This window comes from Lissotriton helveticus, chromosome 6 (genome assembly GCF_964261635.1).
Source record: "Lissotriton helveticus chromosome 6, aLisHel1.1, whole genome shotgun sequence".
Taxonomy (NCBI): domain Eukaryota; kingdom Metazoa; phylum Chordata; class Amphibia; order Caudata; family Salamandridae; genus Lissotriton; species Lissotriton helveticus.
The window spans coordinates 1,622,938,402-1,622,954,970 of NC_136067.1; positions in this window are offsets into that span (position 1 = coordinate 1,622,938,402).

A 16,569-nucleotide genomic window follows, 5' to 3' on the forward strand; every position below is an offset into this window, starting at 1 on the left:
GCAATCACAGGGAAAGCCTACCCCAACTACTGCCTCTTTTTCTGCCCAGCTTTTAAAACAGTAATATGTGTTCTATGGATGATGGTCTTGTTCCTTTCTATCGTACCACACGCCTGGCTCCACATGCACACCATACCGGCATGCCTTGCAGGAGCGAAGGTTAAAAGCAGGGGCTCACTGAAAAGATCTAGTGTTTCCTCACATTGGTGGAACAACAACTTGTCGAGACAAACAAGAAGGACCTATACGTAAGATAAAAAGCAGGCAAGGGGAGAGATTCAGGGGAAGGGGGTAGGAGCAGGGGAAGTAGACCGAGAATGAAGGAGGGAAAGGAGGGGAGGGTGAGAGACACAGCCTGGAAAGAGGAGGGGGAGGGTGACGGGTACACAAACCGGTAGACGAGTCAAAGCTGCGTCCAAAGTCCAGTAAGCTGTGATCTCAGGGAAAGTGGTATCCTTTCCCCATCTCTGTTCCGAGAGGCTCCCTATACGCAGTGGGCTCTCTCAGAGGGGTCTATGAGACTCCAAGGACTACATACTGGATCCTTCCCCAAAAAAGGGGAGAGGTAGTGCTTTGGGAGGGGTGCCATGCCATACCTCAACTGTGAGTGGCTCCCTTGACGCTGTGGACTCTCTCAGGGGGTTCGCTGAAACACCAGAGTATAAATATTGGATCTTTCCCCAACAAGAGGAGAAGAAGTGCTTTGTCAAAGGGCACACAAGGGCAGGGGGCTAGGTGGTGTAGCAGGCAAGGCGAGAGATTCGGGTGAGGGGATAAGAGGAAAGGAAGTAGACAAAGAAAGACAGAGTAGTAAATGGGAACAAACAGCATCAGTTTGGGGACAGACTGTTTTCTCTCTGTGGCCATGAGTTTGCCCCATGTCTAAGGTAAAAGCCTAGCACATGCCATTCCAGAAGTGTTGCCATCCAGGACAAGAAGCACACAGTTAGTAATTTGAATTATTTTTTCACAATTCACAGAAGTTTATAGTACGCTGCACATCAGCAATCCAGATGTTTTCCTATTAAGTTCTTGGGTGCGGAGGATGATGTTCAGAACTAACAGTGTTTAACCCAGTCATCATCCAGGGGGGATAGTTCAGAATCATGAGGCTGAGGGAGAAAATCATGAACCCAATGAAGGCCAACTCGTGGACCGCAGGGTTCTCTGTAGAGGACACGTATGTCAGAGGGAGCAGGCATAAGTTCTCCAGGACGTTTAGGATGAAGTTAAAGTGGCACAAGACGTGGTAAGTGCGGGTGGAACATGACGTTGCTCGATAACGATTCCAGTAGGCCACAACCACCAGGAAGCAGGGTGCAGAGTGGAAGCCAATGAGTGTGGCAGGAGTCAATCTGAGCAGGAGCCGGCGAAGTGTCTCGAGGAAGTAACTTCGTGTAAGTTACTGCCTCGAGACACTTCGCCGGCTCCTGCTCGGATTGATGCCTGCCACGCTCATGGATTAACCCAGATCGCCCCGCCGGAGAGACGTGATTGCAGCTCGTCTCCTTTAACGAGCACACGTTTCCGCCCTTGCCCTTCGATTCCCACGGGTTGCGCCCACCGCAGCACCCTGACTCCATTGATTGATCCGACGTCCGCGCCAAGGCGCCCCGTCGCTTCCAGCACTGTCCCAGATCCTACCGGATCCTTTTCAAGTCACCCCGCCGGACCTCTCCTCCGGTTTTTCCTACAGCATTGAAAATGAGACAACCCCGTCCTGAAGATGGTCCCAATTGATCAGGGACCGAAACGTCGTCGACCCCACAGTGCTAATTGAGGCGCAATATTCAGCGTGGCTCTACTGAAATTGTGATTTGTGATTCTAAGTCACCTTAAATATGTCACACACTGAGCCACCCACTGTATAATATTTGCACCTTGCTCACATCGCGCCGCCCACGCTGTTTCACCCCTTCACTTGCGTCGCCATCCATCACTTGTATATATTTGAGCACCAAGTATATTCTCGGTTGTCATTTGACATTTTTGAAATTCGTGCTGTTCTAAATATTCTATTTTGTCTTTGTCCTCCCTCTTATGAACCAAATATATAAGCAATTATTATATACAAATCATTGGAATAATTGTCTCCTTATTTACTTGCTCGTGTAATGCTTCATGCATACCTTAACAATTGTCTTTTTAATTTTCACCTGTTGGGATACTGTATCTGTATAAACCTTTGAACCCCAATCCCGATTTGGTATATGGGTCACACTCCTGTTTCCTTTACAAGACCTTTTCAGTGTGGCACATGAACAATTCCACCCACAAATCTTACTCTAGTACTTCTAGAGTTGGCCACCCCACAAATAGATCTGTTTGCCACGCTGAACATGTGAAAGCTTCACCTCCAGGTACCCGCACCCACTGTCCATGGGCAATGCCCTATGGATGAACTGATCAAGAGTTTTTGTCATAATTTTCCTCCTCTCACTGTACGTGGTGAGGAAAATTAGACTGGTGTCCTTCATGCTCATCCTGGTGGCTCATTTGGGCTAGACAGTCTTCGTACTACATGCTTCTAAAAATGTCCATCAGCCCCCACAGGAAGGCCAGAACTTCTCACCCAGAGACGAGGCCAGATCAGAAGATCAGACTCCCAGACCTCTCAACCTAGCAATCTTGCACCTGAGGTCTTATAGTTTGGGCATACATTTCTGGGGGAGGTTTACATAGCCATTCTTTAGCAGGCGCGTAAGCCCACCACACAGCCCTGGTATGTAGCAAAGTGGAAAAGGTTTGCCTATTACTTTCTTTAAAAAATTCTACCTCGCTGACCGCCCCCCCCCCCCCCCCCCCTTTCCACCAAAGGCTAACATTTAGAAAATTGTCTGCAATCATTGGCTTCTGCAGAAGTCTGGCCTTGCCTGTACGTCAATATGCCCACATCTCACTGCTGCAGTAGCTTAACTGCAAAACAAGGAATGTTTATCCTTTTTAGGATCCCAAAAGTCAGGGCTTTCATTTTTTTTTTGGGGGGGGGGGGGGGATTTGTATGGCGCAACTTAGCCCAAGGGCATCAAGGCGCTGACAATAAAAGAAAATGACAAACAAACAACACTGAATCTTGCAGCACCAGATCAAGGGTCTACGGGTAAGCCTCCAGAAAAAGCCAGGTTTTTAGTTTACGAAAGAGCCCAGGTGAGGATTGAGCAGCCAGTTCTGCCGGGAGGGAGTTCCAGAGCCTCGGTGCCAGAGTGGAAAAGGCTCTACCTCCCCATCTAGCCTTTACAAATCGCGGGACAAGAAAAAGGTTTTTGGAGGAGGAGCGCAGCATTCTACTACGGACTGTAGGGCTGAAGAAGGGACCTGAGACCTTCTGAACCAGAGCAATAGAAAGCCCCATGGGCAAGACAGAGAAGTAAGAAATCCTAAACTGGACAGGGAGCTAGTGAAGGTTTTTCCGGGCCAGTGATATTGAAGCAAGCCGAGGAAGATCCAGAACGATCCTAGCCGCAGCATTCTGAACCATCTGAAGGCGATGGACAGAAGACTTGTTCATACCCCCGTACAAAGCATTACAGTAGTCTAGTCTCGAAGAGACTAGAGCAACTGTAGCTTGCTTCCGGGCAGCTAGAGAGAGGTATGCAGTGATCTTTCTGAGGACCCTGATGACACCACAACAGGTGGACACAGTCCTACTGACTAGAAGGTCAAAAGAAAGAGCGGTATCAATCAGGACCCCCAGATTTCTGGCTGGGCGAGAGGGGACAGGACAATCCCCAAGAGAAGCCGACCACCAGTCACTGGGACCAGGTATCCTGATTGCCTCCAAAAATCAGGATCTCTGTTTTATCGCTGTTGAGTTTTAAAAAATTCCGGATCATCCACTTAGAGACTGCTTCCATACAAGATCTAAACATCGAGGCAGAGTCGGCCACCAATTGAGTGAGGGAAACCAAGATTTGGGTATCATCAGCGTATGATAACACCTCAAACCCAAAGGATCTCACAACTGAGGCAAGGGGGGTCACAAATGTTAAACAATAAGGGCCTTAAGGAAGAACCCTGCGGGACCCCACATTGCACAGGCTTGGAAGGGGACCGAAACTTGCCCAGCTTGACTCTCTGATCCCTTTGATGGAGGAAGGAAGCCAGGAGACTAAGTGCCGAGCCTCCCACCCCTATCTCCCCCAGCCATGGAAGGTCTTATGAAGGTCCTACCTCCTTGAATATCTCCTGCACCCCCGTGTGATACCTTACTATAGTCCTCATGAGGTTCATTGGAGCCAGCCTTCCAACCTTAATACTCATGTGACTTACAGTTCCTTTACTGGAAGATAGCTTTTTTAGTGACCATAACGTCCCTTGGGTGCATTACCGAATTGCAAGCACTCACTTTACCCAGGCTGTTCATTCAGGTTCACAAAGGTTCTCACAAACATAGTATCACCCTTTCACCTTGGTCTGACACTAGAGCTCCCAGTTGTCTTTCTGCAGCCATATTTAGCAGCAGAAAGAGCTTTTACACATGCAAGATAATAAGAGCGCTCATGTCATTATTGACGGGACTAAGCCCTTTTGCGAGTCTGATCTGCTCTTTGTAATCTATCTGAAACCTTACAAGGATCATCTCTTCTCTGAAGCAGGCTTAGTAAGATGGATAGTCAAGTGCATCTATTCTTGCTACTACAAAGCTAAAATAGTCCTACTTGTACCCCCAGGGCCCAATGTACCAAGAAAGGGGCAACCTTGCTTAGGGGGCATTCCACTAAGTAAATAACAGCAAAGAGTCACCAGGTCAACACAGCTCATTTTTGCCAAACACTCCTGTGTGAAGGTTTTAGCCCGTCAGCAGGCAGTGGTTGACCAGTTAGTTGAAGTAGGGTTGACCCTACTACACCAGCTGGGATTTACAGTGAATTGGAAAAGTCTTCCTCAATTTCAGAAATGGAAAAGATTTACCTGATGGCAGATCAACTGAACACAGTTAAAGCAATCTTGGAGAGAGCCCAGATATTGCAGGACCAGGCTCACCTTTACCAGACGTCTCAGTCTCTGGCATTGATGAGGTATGATAGCCTCGTGTATATATGGGATTCCAAACTTGTGATAACACAAGACCTTTTGAATCGTGTTTAAGCAGTCGGTGGTCGCAAACAATGAAAGTATCTAATAGTAACAGACCAGATCAGCATGGAGATAAAATGGTGTGACAAAATGAATAAGTTGACGGGGAGGACATTCACCACCCCTCTACCACTGGTCTATCATGTGGTGTGGGAGGCACATATAAAACTGCTGAAGATAAGAGAAGTGTGATGTGCTTAGGAAGTGACCAAGCACATCAATTACCTAAAAATGGAAATGTATCTGCTATTGAAAGCCTTCTAGAACCAAATCCAAAACAGGAGAGTTCAATCCTGATGGACAACACAAATACATATAACAATGTTCTATCTGAACAAGTGGAAGAGTGCCAATTAACCACTTCTGCTGCAAGCACAGATCATCTGCCAGTGGGCAATCACAAGGACCATACATCTGGTAGTTGATCATGTGTCAAGGGTAAAAATAATTAATGCACTTGAGGTACCTAGGCAAAGAAACAGTTCTCACAAATGGAAACTCACACACTCTTTGGTAAAGACACTATTCCACCAATGAGGAATAAGACAAGTGAACCGAAGAATGCGCTGTCAATAAACTGCTACAGGATGATTTTCCTCTAGTACCACTGATCCCTCTAAATAGCTTCAAGTTTAGGGCATCCAACATGATTTTGATTCTGGTGGCCATGTCAAGCCTGTTCTCTCACGCAATGCGAAGGGCATTTGTATAAAAATACAATTATACAAAGACGCTCTCAGCTCAATAGGCAAAAAAGGGAAGTGTTACACCATAAGCCAAGGACACTAGAATTGATGGGATGGTTTTTGAAATAGTTAAATTTAACCACTTACAAGTACCAAAGAGAGCACTTGTTATCATTAGGGAGGTAAGTGTAACTATCCATTACAGAGTGTTGCAAATGATATGGAACAGGTACCTGGTGTGTATCAATGCAAGTCTAATGACAAAGGGGAAAAAAAAAGACGACTAAAAAAAGAACAAGCAGACAGAGTCACCAAGATGTGCATCAAAATTGAGGTACGTCACCTCACCATTCTCCAACTCCGGCAGTCTTTGTCTTCAGAGCTAGAGTTGGTGGAGATCACTGTACCACAAGAGTCTCCACTGGCACCATCAATGCTAATCTTGGTCTCAGGGGCTTCTCTGACTGCTGCTGCAGACACATGCTGAACTACCCAAAGTTCTCGGCACAGGGAGCATATCTCACACACTTCCTCCAAGCTATGTGGGACATGATTTGTCTCTCTAACAAGCACCTTTTGGCCCTATGGGATCATATGGGGCCCTGTCTGGGTCCTACCGTTGTTCAATTAGGAACTGTTCTTATGCTGGTTCGCCTGTGCTCATACCGACACTTCTAACTCCACAGCAGTTTCAATCAATAACCAATCTGCAGGAGTCACTGACAGGCCCAGTTAAGGTCCACTGCTCAAAAAGGGCAGCTCAGAGAATGATAGAGCAATACAGGTTGGTAGAGATAACTCCTGGCAAGCCCACTGATGGACTCATCTATTTCTGGGCACAGGCATGCCTGATTGACATGAACTAGCGTTTCAGGATACATAGAAGCCACAATTATGGATATGCTATTCAACGGAGTTCATCTCTTCCTGTGTTGTCAGTCGCTGCAGCTCAGAAAGTGTCACAGATTCTCCAATGGATTTCAATCAAGCCACCCAAATGCCTCAGCATCAACAACAGAATCCCTCAATCGGACAGTACGGTGGCGCAGACAAAGAAAGAGGCTTACGGTCTCAACAGGTCTCCTCTACCTCCACCGGCTCAACTTCTGCACCAACTGGGATATCCCATTAGGCTGTCCTATTTGCATCCAGTTGGACAGGTTTCCTTCTTTCTGCAAGCCTAGGAAGGCATGACTTTGAAACAATTGCTCTTTCAAATTGCAGAAAGGGGTATACCCTGCCCTTCCAGCCAGCCCCTCCCCTCGTCCCAACCCAACCGTTGTTTCAGACAAAGAATATCTGCACACATTGAATGGAGTCCCTCGAATTGCAGGCCCCATATATGTTCACATACCAATCCTTTGGTCTCGAAGGTGCCTGCGCTTTGTGAGAAGGATCACTCTCTACCATTTCACGGTCCTCCCATCAAGCTAAAATCGACACCATAAGTTATCTGTGATGGTGGTGGTCACAGCTCATCTTAGGAGGTCGGGAATCACTGTATCCCAGACCTGGGCAACTGACTGCTCAAACCTGGTTCATCAGAGATGATGTTGCACCACCTGCATACTTCAGAATCTCAGCTGTTTGACTTAGGTTTTATCATCAATATGCCCAAGTCTCCCGTAAGGCCCTCTCAGCCCCTCCTGTTCATGGGGGCAGTACAGACACCACTTCTCTTAGAGCTTTTTCTCCTCTCAAGAGGGTCAGAGATATTCAGGATAAGAGTCTGATGTTTTGTGATAGAGCCAATCCTGGTGGTACATTGCCTTCTGGATCTGTTGGCTTAATGCATCCTCCGGGTCACACCACTGATCACTAATTATGTTGGACCTGGGGTCACCATTCCACATAGGGGTAGCTTGGCACAGAGCAGATAAGGCTAACTCCTAGGCATCTTGTGTTGTGTTTGCATCTCACTCACAGTACCTCAGTGTTACAACCACTAAAATAAATATCTGAAAGAAACAGGTTAGTATTAGATTCCTTACCTTAGAATATCCCCAGGCGTCAGTCTGGATCCGGAAACTTTTGCGTAGCAGTACCCCTGCGCGTCGGTAGGCGTCGTCTGCAGGCGTCCCCTGCGGCTCCGCGTCGTGCGCCGTGATGACGTCGCTGGAATATATAGACGCCGCCTCCGCGCGCTGACGTCAGTTCTTCTTTTTTCCGCGCCAGTTAGCGCAGATCCGAAGAGCAGTACTCCAGTCTTTTGACCTAAGTTTTTTTTAACTATAACTCTTTCAGGTGCCGGTAGGATGGCCGGTTTTAAAAGTTGCGACGGGTGCGACCGCCTGATGTCGGTCACCGACCACCATCGACTCTGCCTCCGGTGTCTGGGCGCGGACCACGACGTGGAGTCCTGCGTCGACTGCCGGGCCTTGACGGGCAAGGCTAGACGGGAGCGGTCCCGCAAGCTGCTCGAGGTCCGGGTGTCGGCCCCACGTCGAGAGCGGTCCCGGTCCGGACGGAGGTCGAGGGAGCGGTCGAGGGAGCGGTCGCGGAGCCGCCACGAGCGCTCCGGAAGTCGTCACCATTCCTCCGGTTCCTCAGGTAAGCGACACAAGAAGTCGGGGCGTCACCATCATACCCCCGACTCCCCCCGACGCCCGTGCGATGCGGCCGGGGGTTCGGGTGGCCGCGGCCCCGCGTGGGTCGCCGACGCCGCCTGCTCCATACCCGCCGGTCCCTGGGCAAGGCGCGTCGCGTGAAGAGGTAGAAGAGTTCCTCATGGCCATGAGGGCGCTTTCTCCTCCGGCGGGGCCTACGGCGCCTGCGGGCCCGTCGGTCCCGTCTGGGGGCCCGAGCGGTTCGGGTGCACCTCCCCCGACGCCGCCGGCGGTTCCGGCCCCGGCGCCGCTGGGCCCTTCAGGGTCGTCGCCGGCTGGTCAACTGGCCTCTCCGGCGCCGATTCCATCGGGGCAACCCGTGGTGCCGCCTCCGCGCGGTGCCGTGCCTCCGACGCCGGTTCCGGCCGGCGTCGGAGCGCCGGCGCCGCACGGCGCCACCCCCATTCCCTCTCCGACTCCGGACGCGGAGTCGGACCGGCATCGTCCGACGCCGAGTCCGGCGCCGTTGGGGCCCATTGGCTCCGAGGAGCCGGTCTATATCGTTGACTCAAACTATGGCGATGAGGACGATTATGGAGAGGGTTGGGAGGGGTCTGAGGACCCTCTGTCACGAGCATGCCAGTACGACGTGGACTGGGTAGGTGACTTGGGTGAGGCCAGTGGTCTGGACGAATCGCCTAACCCTGGGTTTGTCTCGCCCCCCACTGTGGCGTCGGAGGCTGGGGCTGCCTATTCGGTGGTACTGATGAGGGCTGCCAAGGCTTTGCGCCTTGAGCTCCCCGTCGCTAAGGTGAAGCCTAACATCCTCACCGAGGTATTCAAACCGCAGTCATGTCCACAGGAGCCTCTGCTGCCATTTAATGACGCCTTGACGGATGTCCTTTTGGGCACGTGGTCCAGGCCCGCTTCCGGTTCACCTGTTGATCGGAACGTTGCCAGGCGCCACCGTCCGTGTGCGGACGACCCTGCCTTCCTGTCTACCCATCCCTCCCCTGAGAGTCTGGTGATCCAGGCCTCCACTTCCCAGTCCGCATTCCCGACGGCCCCGCCCGATCGGGAATCTAAGCGGTATGATCAGTACGGCAAGAAGGTCTTCTCGTCCCTGAGTGCGGGACTGCGGTCTTGCAACACCGCGTGCCTCTTGGGCCGCTATACCCACTCTCTGTGGGATACGGTCGTAGAGTGCCTGCCGCAATGCCCGCAGGAGGTATGGGACAAGCTCGGCCAGGCTTTGGTTGAAGGCCGAGACGCGGCGAGGTACTCCATACGGTGTGGTCTTGACACGACCGACTCGCTGGGCAGAGCAATGTCCACGACGGTGGCGATTCGTCGCCATGCTTGGCTGAGATCCGTCAACTTCTCGCCGGATGTCCAGAATGCCCTGATGGACATGCCATTCGATGGCAGTCGCCTGTTCAGCGACAAAGCGGACAACGCGCTTGAGCGCTTCAAGGACTCCAGGGTCACGGCCAAGTCCTTGGGTCTCTCGACCCAGCGCCAGCAAACGGGTTCGTTTCGCTCCTTTCGTGGCCACGGAAGGGGCGGTCCCACACGTGCTGCCAGCCACGCACCGCAGAACGCTCCTCAGCGCGGTGGCGGCCGTGGATTCTGCCGTGGTGGCGGTCGGGGACAGCGGCGAGGTCAGTCCACACCTCCCCCCGCAGCAGCCTCCAAATCCTCCTAGTCCGAGCTTTCAGGCCCATGTGACACCAGTGGGTGGCAGGGTTCGCCATCACCACTCCCGCTGGCGCACTATCACATCGGACAGGTGGGTGCTGCAGCTCGTCCGAAGGGGCTACTCCCTCCCCTTCGAGGCCACTCCTCCAGCCATGCCACCGCAGAACCACCGTGTGTCGGGGGACCACTTGACACTTCTGCAGGAGGAAGTTACGGCCCTCTTGGCCAAGGGGGCCATCGAGCGCGTTCCTGGGCCAGAAGTAGGGTGTGGTTGCTACTCCCACTACTTTCTGGTGCCCAAGAAGGACAAAGGGGGCCTACGTCCTATCTTGGACCTACGGAACGTCAACGGCTTCCTCCGGAAGGAGAAGTTCAAGATGTTGACTTTGGCTCAGGTCTTGGCTGCTCTAGACCCGCAAGACTGGATGGTAGCGTTGGACTTGCAGGATGCGTATTTTCACATCCCCGTCCTGCCGGCCCACCGGCGTTACCTGCGGTTCACGGTAGGCCACGAGCACTTTCAGTTTATCGTGCTCCCATTCGGCCTTACCAGCGCCCCACGGGTGTTCACGAAGGTGATGGCGGTGGTCGCAGCTCATCTGCGCCGGTTAGGGGTTTCAGTCTTCCCCTACCTCGACGACTGGTTGTTGAAGGCGGGCTCCCCCACACAGTCGTCCACCACCTCCAGATGACGGCAGACCTCCTGCACGAGCTGGGGTTTTCCATCAATGTGCCGAAATCACATATGTGTCCCTCTCAAAAGCTCCTTTTCATCGGAGCGGTTCTCGACTCGGCGCAGTTTCGGGTTTATCCTCCGGAACGGCGGGTCCGGGATATCCAGGCCTTGATTCCCATCTTTCAGCCGTTATCCCGGGTTTCGGTCAGGTTGACGCTGCGGCTTCTGGGGCTGATGGCCTCCTGCATCCTTCTGGTGCATCACGCCAGATGGCGGATGTGGGACCTGAAGTTTCAGTGGGCCCAGCATCAGGGCAACCTTTCCGACCATGTCCTGATCTCGGAGGGCACTGCGAGACAGTTGCAGTGGTGGCTTACGGACCGCGATTGGGTCAGAGGCAGATCCCTCTCCCTTCCCCAACCGGAGCACGTGGTTGTGACGGACGCGTCCCTCCAGGGCTGGGGTGGCCACTTGGGAGAGGCGGAGATCAGAGGCATCTGGTCTCCGGCGGAGTCCCGGCTCCATATCAACATGTTGGAGCTGCGGGCGATTCGCCTAGCACTGAAGGCATTCCTCCCCTTTGTCAACGGGAGTGTAGTGCAGGTGTTCACGGACAACACCACCGCCATGTGGTACTGCAACAAACAGGGCGGTGTGGGGTCGTGGACCCTTTGCCAGGAGGCCCTGCGTCTCTGGCAATGGCTGGAACGTCAGGGCGTGACTCTGACGGTTCAACACCTGGCAGGTTCTCTGAACGCCAGGGCGGACGAACTCAGCCGTCGGTGCTCGGTGGATCACGAATGGCGTCTGAACTCGGACGTGGCGAGAGGCCTCTTTCTGCAATGGGGAGAGCCTTGGTTAGATCTATTCGCCACAGAAGAGAACGCACAATGTCATCAGTTCTGCGCGTTGGAGTTTCCAAGACGGCACTCGCTCGGCGACGCCTTTCGGCGCGAGTGGAGTTGCGGTCTGTTGTACGCCTTTCCGCCTATACCACTTCTGCCCAGAGTGCTGAAGAAGATCAGGCGCGACCGGGCCCAAGTTATCCTTGTGGCTCCGGACTGGGCTCGAAGGTACTGGTATCCCGAGCTACTCAGCATGTCAGTCGGTCCCTCGATCCGCCTGCCCCTTCAGGAGGACATTCTGTCGCAGCAGCAGGGGACGGTCCTCCACCCGAACCTGTCCAGTCTCCACCTCCATGCTTGGAGATTGAGCGGCGACAGTTGAGGCCATTTGACTTTCCTCCTGAAGTCTGTGATGTGATTCTGGCAGCCAGGCGTCCCTCCACAAAGTCGGTATACGCCTGCCGGTGGAACAGATTTGTGGCATGGTGCACAGCAAAGGCTGTGGATCCCCTTTCTGCCCCTCTTTTCGAGGTTCTCCTCTTCCTTCTTTCCCTTGCCCAGCAGGGCTCTGCTCTGGGCACTATCAAGGGCTATCTTTCTGCCCTTTCCGCCTTCTTAAGGCTACCTGATCAGCCATCTTTATTCAAGTCCCCTATTGTACTGAGATTCTTGAAAGGCATCACGCACATGTATCCACCTGCTCCGTTCGTGATGCCTCAGTGGGACTTGAACCTGGTTCTGACATTCTTGATGTGTGCTCCCTTTGAGCCGCTTCATTCCTGTCCTCTCCGTCTTCTCACTTTAAAGACGGCCTTCCTGGTTGCCATCACCTCTGCCAGGAGAGTGAGTGAGCTCCAGGCTCTTTCTGTTAAACCTCCTTTCTTGTCCGTTCATCCTGACAAGGTGGTTCTTAGGACTAGACCTTCTTTCCTGCCCAAAGTGGTTTCTGCTTTTCACATTGAGCAGTCCATCACCTTACCCTCCTTCTTCCCGCCTCCGCATCCTTCAAAAGATGAAGAGCGGCTCCATCGTCTGGACCCAAAACGTGCGCTTTCATTTTATATGGATCGCACACGCCAGTTCCGGGTGGATGACCAACTGTTTGTTGGCTACGTGGGTGAGAAGAAGGGAAGGGCGGTACAGAAACGAACCATCTCTCGGTGGGTCGTCCTGTGCATCAAAGCATGCTACTCTTTGGCTCGGAAGGAGCCTCCTGTTGGGCTGAGGGCCCATTCCACTCGGGCCACGGCGGCTACTACTGCCCTGGGCCGGGGAGTCCCTTTGCAGGACATTTGCCAGGCGGCTACGTGGGCCTCGCTGCACACCTTTGCGAGGCATTACTGCTTGGACAGTCAAGTCCGGAGGGACGGCTTCTTTGGCCGTTCGGTCCTCCAGGATTTTCTGGTGTAGGATTGTATTGGTTCGCAGACCCGCCACCGGGGTTGGTATTGCTGGGGTATCTATTCTAAGGTAAGGAATCTAATACTAACCTGTTTCTTTCAGATGAACAAGTTACTTACCTTCGGTAACGATATATCTGTAAGAAACAGTAGTTAGTATTAGATTCCTTACCGCCCCGCCCATCCTCCCCGTTCTGCGAACTGATACCTAGGGTTAAGGACATCCCTTTCAGGGCCCTAGTTTCACATGGCACCAGTGTTGGTTCTCACATGGCTCTGCGTGTTCTGGCGCGGAAAAGCTGTGTGCAAAGAACTGACGTCAGGCGCGGAGGCGGCGTCTATATACTCCAGCGACGTCATCACGGCGCACGACGCCGACCACGCGGAGCCGCAGGGGACGCCTGCAGACGACGCCTACCGACGCGCAGGGGTACTGCTACGCAAAAGTTTCCGGATCCAGACTGACGCCTGGGGATATTCTAAGGTAAGGAATCTAATACTAACTACTGTTTCTTACAGATATATCGTTACCGAAGGTAAGTAACTTGTTCGACACCACACCTTTTTAGAAAAATACCGGTTCCTTTTATAAAAGCTCTGTAATTTATCTTTCACTTTTAGCAGTTTTCCAATTCAACACAGTACATTGTTTATACAATTAGTAGATTCCACACAACCTTAAGTACATTAATTGTTGCTTTTTGTCTTCTCCTGCCAAAAGAGTTACAATGGGAACTTCTGCCCCCTCTTTGTACATTTAACACAGAGTAAACAGTGTACCAACAGGATCAGTTCCTTCTGTATTGTAATTAAATCGTGCCTTACCCTCAGGGTCACAGAGATAATAATAGTTAGAGGTTGCGGCTACTCGTTGCACCTCTCCACAAGTTCTACTCTGGTACATTTACTCCATACATCCAAATCACTAGATAGAAACAAGCAGGTTTAGTTATTCGGTACATTTAGTTTGTTAGCTTCCTCTATAGTACCCTTATTTGGTTAGTTTCCCACAGTAATTCCACTGGCCTAGGCAGAACAGAGTAAACACTGGCCCCCCTCTCCCTTTTGAGAGGTTTTATCTCTGATCAAACTTCACTGTTCCGTTCCCCTCTATGGGGGTTCTATGAGGTGCTTGGTAGATTCTCCACCCCGTCCCAGGACAGTCTCCACCCAGAAGAGGAACACCCTAGATCAGCCAGTTCAGCCAGAGAGGCACGCCGATTGAAGTAAGTTCAGCCGGTTTGGTGTAATGTCCGCCGGTGCGTTACTCTATCTAGGCCCAAGAAACTGACACCATTGCAGACTGGTTGATGATCCTCCCCGCCAACCAACTCAGTGCCCAGCTTACTTTGTTCCAACAGGGACTCAGGCTGTTCGTACGCGTGTCCACTCGGGTCTCAGACAGAAGACGGTCTCCTTTCTTGTTCTCGGCACCTCCAACAGCTGGTCACCAGACACGCTTGCCAGTGCTTCCGCTTCTCCTCCCACGACAGCTTTCCTCAGCGGAGTCTCCACCCAGGCCCGACCTCCTCCGGCGGCTCTCCTCCCCTTCTCTGATGTAACCACGTACTTGTCAGGAAGAAGACGTCTCAGCCTCTGCCTTCACCGCGGAGAGCTCCCGTCTCCGAGGCTCACCCCAGGCAACGATGTCGACAACTCGCCAAACACCTCAGTCTACTCGCTCTCTCCAGCCCTCGCCTCGCTCTCGCAGCGGGGTACTCGCGTCACAGGCCCTCACTCCAGGATGAATCAACAGCGTTCCGCCGGTCACCTCAGCACACTCCGGGTGAGTTCCGCCTTAGGTTCTGTTAAATACTTTACTCCGCTCCACAATGTAGAACTTCTCTCCTCAGGTCAAGGGTGCGTCAGGTTTTGTGACAGTTACTAGACGCCCCTTCCACTTGACTACCTAACAATCGCCCACAACTTAAGAAGGGCAATGCAGGGTCATCGACCAGAAGTTCTTCTCAGGTCGTCGGACATCCACGACCAAATCACTCCAGGGTTTGGTCCACAGGCAGGGGGACACGTCATTAGGTTAGAACAGCTGGCCCAAGGGACAGTCAATCCCCAACCAATGCGTCTACCTCCCCACACTATAGCCTCACTCCGTGTCAGTTCCTAACCAGCCTTCTGGTCACTCCAAACTCCACTAAAATGGCCGCCCTGGTTCTGGCCTTATATAGCCTAGGCTCTGGCTACCAGAACCAGCCAGAAGGTTCTATAATCATCCCCATGCAATCCTATGGCCTCAACTCCTGAGGTAAAGTTTATAGCAGTTACAAGCCACCATTTTGTGATTCTGTAACCGACATTGTGATGAGGGAAATGATGCCTAACTAAAAAAAATACTCAAAGGGACAGAGCAGCACCTAACCCCTCCTGGACAACACCAAAAATTTCCAGTGGACATAAAAAAATGACAAGGGTTAGGAGGCAGAAAGGGGACAAAATAAATAATTAATAGGAGGGACCACCCAAAGGGCTGACAGGTCTAACACGCGCCCCCCCCAGCTGAAAGTGGGGAGAGCTACCCAACTCCTTGGGAGTTCTCATCACTAAGGCGGAAATACCTAGAGTGACCGTCTGCATTGGCGTGGTCCACTCCAGGCCGATGTTCCACCCGGAAGTCCATTCCCTGGAGGGAGATAGACCATCTCAACAGTTTGGAATTCTCTCCCTTCATTTGCATCAGCCAACGAAGGAAGTGCGAGCCAAACAGGTATGGCCGCAGCTTCTTCAGAGCTCATACCACCGCAAAAGCTTCCCGCTCAATCACACTCCACCTCTGTTCCCAGAGAAGCAGTCTCCTGGACAAGAAGACAACAGGTTGATCCAGACCCTCTTCATTGAGTTGCGATAACACTGCCCCAATGCCATGTTCTGATGCGTCTGTTTGTACAAATAATTCCTTGGAAAAATCCGGGGCCCTTAAGACTGGAGCTGCACACATTGCTTGTTTCAAGTTGTCAAAGGCTTGCTGATAAGCCTCCGTCCAGACTACCCGTCGGGGTTATAAACGATAGGATACCAACAGATTATCGGGCGCTCAACCAAATTAGTATCAGGGTTACAGTATAAGTATTACAGGAAATTGGTGCCTCTAAAGGAAAGATGCGTATCCAACATCTACAGCTCTCAGTTGAAAGCGACAAATTCTACATTATCCTCTGAGCACACAAAGTCAATTCTTGTTCGTAACTAGAATAAATTATAAGGCAAGAGTCACGTAAATCATCAATAAAAATGCTAATTGAAATGTCCATAAATCAAAAGTTGAAGTTCCTTGTTTATTTTCTTTCTTCAATATTCAACAATGATGGTACAACAGCCAACACGTGTTTCGTCGTGTACAGTATAACACACTGACTTCTTCAGGGCTGTAACCAAATGGATATTGATCACAATTATTACACGTACTACGTGTGACTTAAGATAGAAGGCAAGTAAGTTCTAGCCACCTTCTCCATAGTAAAAGTAGCCCACTAAGTGTGTAGGTTTCTAAGGTAAGAAAAGAAAATTGTCAGTTCCACTCCATTGGGAATTTTCACCCTTATTATGTGTAGGAAATTTAGACCCAAAATCAAGAAATAAATTAGAAAAGTCTTGTATATTGGGTTATATAACTTTAGATATTCACCT